Source organism: Sinocyclocheilus grahami, unplaced genomic scaffold, assembly GCF_001515645.1.
Source record: "Sinocyclocheilus grahami isolate Dianchi unplaced genomic scaffold, SAMN03320097.WGS_v1.1 scaffold380.1, whole genome shotgun sequence".
NCBI classification, from domain to species: domain Eukaryota; kingdom Metazoa; phylum Chordata; class Actinopteri; order Cypriniformes; family Cyprinidae; genus Sinocyclocheilus; species Sinocyclocheilus grahami.
This window is the reverse complement of record NW_015505559.1, coordinates 1,167,591-1,175,017: the sequence shown is the minus strand read 5'-3', so window position 1 is coordinate 1,175,017 and position 7,427 is coordinate 1,167,591.

Below are 7,427 nucleotides of genomic sequence, written 5' to 3'. Positions count from 1 at the left end.
GGGGAAGCCTGCGGCTCTTTTTCCTACATAATACATGACATAATTGCACAAAATGAAATGCAATAACAAAAGACTTTTTCATGAACAATGAGGAATTTATTTGGTAAATGTGTTACAGAATGATCAGACTCAATTGAGGGCATACATTTTTTATGCACATTTTTTGAATTTATACGTGTCTTGACGTTTACATCCATTTTTGTATGAAACGGGTGGATGGAAAGCTATTGTCAGTGTATTAGTGGTAGGCATTGACTCTTACTGAAGGTTACATTGTTATGCCAGTAGGAAGCGGTAAGTGACTGTCTTTATGAGGGAGTCATTGAATCATTCATTCAAGAGTTTATTCAGGAATACACTGATTTATTCAGGAATGAAAGAAGTGACTGCTGTGTCCAAAAATTGCATGCTGTCTGAATATGTTCTACAGAACTTTGCGACCCTTAAAAGAATAATGTTCTCTAAATTATGAATGTGTGTATTAAGAATGTAATCTGGACATATACATTTCTCATTCTTGTCATTGTCATGAGACCGTGTCGGTTGTGTCGCTTCACAGTCATTCACAACTTCTCTCCCATGACCTTATGGTATAAAGCGTCCATCGAACACCACTATTGTGTGTTGTGTGGCTTTGTTTGGAACTATTTACTATGGCAGCACAAAAACTGACAAAGTAACTGTCGATTTTGTTTCTAAAATGGAAGATCCTGACACAAAATGGCAAGAGTTGGCTGAAACTTGTTGCCTGACTATTCAGGTTTTTATTGAAGTTGTGTTTAAAATATACCAGGGTGCAACAGTAAGTTCAGTTGAGCAAGAATTTGTCACTTAGTTTGTCATCTTAGTGATATTATCAGATGTGTTTTTATGTAGGTTAAAATAATTTGCATTTTTCTGTACCTGTGACTCAAAAAGTCCAGTAACCTGGATACAGTGTAATTGCTTTTACATAGTGCGGTTCTTGGCCAGAATAAGATGCAAAGTGGTCCAAAAGCCTGGTTCAATCCAGCTTAGCTGAGGTGGTCTACCAGCTCTAACAAGGTGGACTAACACTGGCCTTACTGAATGGTAGTCCTGCTGATTGGCCGTCTAGATGAGCCTGGATCAGTTTGGACTAGCTTCTTTGACCCGGATAGAAACCTTGTTAAACCAGCTGGGTTTGCTTTGCATTTTTCCACTTTTTTTCAGTTCCACTTTGCACTTCCTTTTTGTCTATCTGTTATTCTCATTGTCATTATTCACATGATGAAGGTGTGTGTGTGTGTGTGTTTGTTGTTTAATGAGAGGCAGGGGGCTGCACCTCTCTTAGTCACAGTTCAGTGGTCGTTCCCTCTGCTCTCTGTCCACAGCGGCTCTGCTTCTGGTGCTACTATTAGTCTAAATGCCCAAAGGATGTAGCGCTGTCATAATGTTTTTGATGTTACCAAAATAATTTTCTTTGTCAGCATTATTCTCTTGTTTTTCAGTAAAAATCTCTAAACACCGTTTTGAACCTACGTTACCTGTCAAACACCAAATATTTAAGTGAAATGTAGTTAGAATTATTGTGCTCCTATTCTATTGCACTCAGTCTGTTTCATTCAACAGAGATTCAGAGATTCACTTGCTGTCAGGACGCCTGAAAAAGAAGTGTGCTTCGTTGTATTGAATTTGCACATAGTGCATAGTGTTCTTTAAATCTTAAAACTGCTGTGAAGTAAAGTGACTGGTGAATATTTTTCATGCAATGCTTTCATTTTAGATTATTATTGGTTGTTGCAGCACTATGTGTTTTTTAGAGCAGATATGATCACGATAAATGACTACACAGAGCCAGCCAAAAGACACTGAAAGAAACGTCCACTCACACACCCTCTTACACACATATCAACCCAAATATACACAGAGTGGAGAGCCGTGCAGTGCTGTGGGCTACTCGTGGTGTGTGTTTTTAGGGACAGAGAGATTGATAGGGTGGCCTATTCATTATCAGCAAACTTTTGGCTTACTGCCATGTCTTTTTTCTATTTTCCTTCTGTTTCTTCTTCAGTTTCCTTTCTCTGTCAGCCTCTCCCCTCTCCTTATATAGCATGTTTTCTTAGCTTACTCCGTATATATCCTCTTACTTAGTTACTAGGCTTAGGGCACACACACTGACGTCTCCCATCCATAAGACTTCCTGCGCTGTATTATCTCTCGAGCGTTATCATGGGCCTGCATGGAAAGGTTGTAAGAGAGGTGTCATTCACAAACATGCTCTGTGGAAAATAGTGATATACAAAGTGACGGGAGGAAGTAGATTCTGAAGATAGTATTGACTATTATGGAAACGTCTGAGTCCCCAGTTATCAGTTTTTCTCAAATACACAGTTGTTTTCCCCCTGAATCTCAGAGTTCAGAAGCTTGTCCTTATTCTTTCACTTTAGTTTCATCCTCACACGCACATTCTAGTGCATTTTACATCATAGATCAGAACCATATCAGACAATATTAGAGTTTCTTTGTATTTATCAGTATTGTATTAGATATTTAATTGTGCATGCTTATTTTCTCAATTTTTCTTTCTTAAGACAAAATGGTTCTTTTAAGAAATGTTCACTGGTTCTTTTGGGAACCAAAAATGGTTTTTCTATGGCATCACTATGAAAACCCAATTTTGAAAAATCTGGCTTTATTGAGAAGAGCCTAAACGCCACTAAAAATAATAACAGATTTGGTTGTTTTACCAAATGATGTTAGGTGTGAGTAGTTCTTCTCAGAATAACCTGCAGTGTGGTGGACCAGACTTTGTGGATATAGTCAAAGGTCTGGTTCTTTGAGACTGGTTTAAAAACAAAAACAAAACGTTCAGGTTAGTTTGGTTATCTTAGCCATTGCTAAGGAAATATTAATCTAACTTTTAACAGATGGATCGAGTTAAAGGGTAAGTATTAAGTTGTCATACAAGCTGAGTCATAATTGTAGATTTCTGGCACAGAGAGTTCATTCATATAGTTTTTTGTCATAATAAAGCAAGTGTTTTGGCAGCTCAGGGATCTTTTGAATGTCTTGGAGCTGATGTCATTCTCCAGTCTCCTGACCTCTCTCAACGTTAGCTTCAGCGCTGGCCAGACCGCCAGAACTATCCAGTGATGTAGCGTGAAATAAATGCGTTGCTCTACGGTGTGTGCTTCCCTTCTGTCACCATAAATGGTCAAAACATGTTTGCTGGCTGCGCATGATACGAGATTAGAAAAATGTAGGCTTGAGTTTCAGTGGAAACAAAGTGCCAATCTCCACTGAGCAGAGGGGGGATTCTGGGTCTTCCAGATCGGACCAAGCAAAAACAAAACGTTCAGGTTAGTTTGGTTATCTTAGCCATTGCTAAGGAAATATTAATCTAACTTTTAACAGATGGATCGAGTTAAAGGGTAAGTATTAAGTTGTCATACAAGCTGAGTCATAATTGTAGATTTCTGGCACAGAGAGTTCATTCATATAGTTTTTTGTCATAATAAAGCAAGTGTTTTGGCAGCTCAGGGATCTTTTGAATGTCTTGGAGCTGATGTCATTCTCCAGTCTCCTGACCTCTCTCAACGTTAGCTTCAGCGCTGGCCAGACCGCCAGAACTATCCAGTGATGTAGCGTGAAATAAATGCGTTGCTCTACGGTGTGTGCTTCCCTTCTGTCACCATAAATGGTCAAAACATGTTTGCTGGCTGCGCATGATACGAGATTAGAAAAATGTAGGCTTGAGTTTCAGTGGAAACAAAGTGCCAATCTCCACTGAGCAGAGGGGGGATTCTGGGTCTTCCAGATCGGAGAACCGGTCAAGAGATAGCAGCTGCGGAGGAAGTGTGTTTATGTGCGTATCTGTGTGTGTGTTGGCACGTTTGTGTGTGTTTGCATGTGTATGTTGGCACAGTTGTGTGTGTTCTTGCATGAATAAAAGTTCACACTCTGTGAGTAATGCCCTCATTATACTGACGCCTCTTTTCTTCGGTCAGATTCCCAGCACTGTTTCCTGTGTGAGCCCTCAACCGGGTGTGCAGGTGCAGAAAAAGAGGGATTGTGTTTGTTGGAAAGAAAGGGGGAGAGAGATGGTAGGCATGAAAAGAGAAAAAAGAGATGTGGAAATGTGGGAAGATCTAGTGCCAAAGCGTGTGCCAAAGTGTGTGTGTGTGTCTGTGTGTAGCATAGTACTATCTTTCAAAAGGTTTTTATTTTTTAGAAATAGTTATTTTATTCAGCAAGGATCCATTAAATTGATCAAAAGCGACAGTAAAATCATTTACAAAATATATATTTTTTAATTTATCAAAGAATCCTGAAACAAATGTGTCATGGTTCCAACTGTTCCAACAACTGTTTTCAGCATTTCTAATAATCAGAAATGTTTCTTGAGCAGCAAATCAGCATATTAGAATGATTTCTGAAGGATCGTGTGACACTGAAGAGTGGAGTAATGATGCTGAAAATGCAGCTTTGATCACAGGAATAAATTACATTTGAAAATATATTAAAATAGTAAACTTGTTTTTTTTATGTTGAAAAAATATTTCACAATATTACTGCTTTTACTGTATTTGTGATCAAATTAATGCAGCTGTTGTGAGACTTATTTTAAAGCTATTCAAAAATATTTCTAACCTCTTCTGAACAATAATGTGGGCAACTAGTGAGATGGTAGTTTTGCTATTTTTGAAATAATTGATCTTTTCCGTAAAAAAAGATCTGAAATATAGTTATAAAACACATTAACTAGGGTCCAAAATTAACATCCGTCAAGTGCCAAATGTGAGTAAAAATAACTGCCTTAAAAAAAAAGTGGCTTTGGCTTACTAGTTGGTTGATAACTTGTTTGGAATGAAGATGATTTGTAAGTCGATTTGTAAGAATGATCATCTGACGGTCTTCTACCGAACACATCTGTCAGTACTTTTGGGTCTTCTAATTATTTATCATCAGAAGTGTATCTAGGATGACTCTTATTTTTTCCCCCAGAACTCCATGTGGCGACACATATGTGGAACATTCCTCAAAGAAAAAAAAGAAAATATGGGCAATGTGTTGTCTTGTTTTGTGACAGGTGCAGTTTTACTGAAAGACTAATCTTGCTAGTAGCGCAAGTGACACTATGACCTGTGTTGCTTGTCACAAATATGCAAAAAAAAATAAACATATATCATTCCTGTGGCTCAGTGGTTGAGCATTGCGTTAGCAGCGCAAAAGGTCGTGGGTTCAGTTTTCAGCATTTCTAATAATCAGAAATGTTTCTTGAGCAGCAAATCAGCATATTAGAATGATTTCTGAAGGATCGTGTGACACTGAAGAGTGGAGTAATGATGCTGAAAATGCAGCTTTGATCACAGGAATAAATTACATTTGAAAATATATTAAAATAGTAAACTTGTTTTTTTTATGTTGAAAAAATATTTCACAATATTACTGCTTTTACTGTATTTGTGATCAAATTAATGCAGCTGTTGTGAGACTTATTTTAAAGCTATTCAAAAATATTTCTAACCTCTTCTGAACAATAATGTGGGCAACTAGTGAGATGGTAGTTTTGCTATTTTTGAAATAATTGATCTTTTCCGTTAAAAAAGATCTGAAATATAGTTATAAAACACATTAACTAGGGTCCAAAATTAACATCCGTCAAGTGCCAAATGTGAGTAAAAATAACTGCCTTAAAAAAAGTGGCTTTGGCTTACTAGTTGGTTGATAACTTGTTTGGAATGAAGATGATTTGTAAGTCGATTTGTAAGAATGATCATCTGACGGTCTTCTACCGAACACATCTGTCAGTACTTTTGGGTCTTCTAATTATTTATCATCAGAAGTGTATCTAGGATGACTCTTATTTTTTCCCCCAGAACTCCATGTGGCGACACATATGTGGAACATTCCTCAAAGAAAAAAAAGAAAATATGGGCAATGTGTTGTCTTGTTTTGTGACAGGTGCAGTTTTACTGAAAGACTAATCTTGCTAGTAGCGCAAGTGACACTATGACCTGTGTTGCTTGTCACAAATATGCAAAAAAAAATAAACATATATCATTCCTGTGGCTCAGCGGTTGAGCATTGCGTTAGCAGCGCAAAAGGTCGTGGGTTCAATTCTCAGGGAACACACATACTGGTTAAAAATGTATAGCCTGAATGCACTGTAAGTCGCTTTGGATAAAAGCGTCTGCTAAATGCATAAAAATAAATATATTAAAAAAACTAATATAGAACTTGCAATGTAGCTTGTAATCTAACTAATGGTGCTTTTCCACTGCATGGTACGGCTTGGTACGGTTCACTTTTGTGGGGTTTTCCACTGGGTACAGTACCTGGTACCTGGTACTTTTTTTTAGTACCACCTCAGTTGAGGTTCCAAGTGAACCGTACCATTTCCAAAACGTGACGTGTAAACTCTGCTGATCACGGATTGGCCGGAGAGAATCGTCACTACCTGCGTCACTGAACTTGCGACACAAACACAACAGAACCGCTAGATTTAAATCAGCACAGCCAGCGAAGGATCGAACGCAACTGTTTTGAACGAGCGCACCTTTTTTAACAACCAAAAAGTGGCTGTTTCGTGGTCTGTTGAGGAAGTACAGACATTCCTCTCGTTGATAGCAGAGGAGCGGATCCAGCGAGAGCTTGATGGGGTGACGCGGAATGAAATGTGGAATGTTTTGCGGCAGTAGAGGCGGCGCAACTATAACGACATGTGAATAATCCCGCCCACTCTAAAGCGGTACTAAACTGCAGTGGAAACGCAAACCGAGCCGAGCCGAGTCGAGTCGTACCACGCAGTGGAAAAGCGCCATAACCACTTTCTCTACAGGCTTAGCTGAGTAGTTTGTAGCTTATCTTGCTACTTTTTTTAGAGTAGTTTGCTAAATGGCTGGAGGATGGGGTACACTAGGCTTCGACGGAGAGAAGCGATGCAGACAGGAATAATGGTGCTTCAGAGGCTGCATGCTGAGAGAGCGGCTCTTGAAGAAGAGGGCCGGTGTGGGCCAGTCCGGCTGGGCACAGGGCATCCTGGCTCTGATACTGTCTGCTGCTCAATGCCCACTCTGTCTGGATCCAGCCACAACACTCCTGCACAACAGAGCAGGACAGTCAAGAGACAAATAAAAGAGTTTTCAACTGGGTCACTCACAGCAGGCCTCTCCTCTTTGTGTCTTTCCTTCAATTTGTTTCCTGCTGGCCAACAACCAATGGTGTGTGTTCTGCACCTTTGAAAAATGGAAAAGGCAAAAGTCAGATGCAGACATCAAAGAGGGTACACACAAAAGGCTCTTCTCATTGGCCGCATCCAAAATCGCATCATTTCTGAGTAGGTACTTCTTTTGAAAAAGTAATTACTTCACAGCTGTTAAAAAGTATGTTTATATGGAATGTGTATAGTATGAACGAAATCTGGACATACTACATTTATCATGTTGTCATTTTCATGTCAGTTG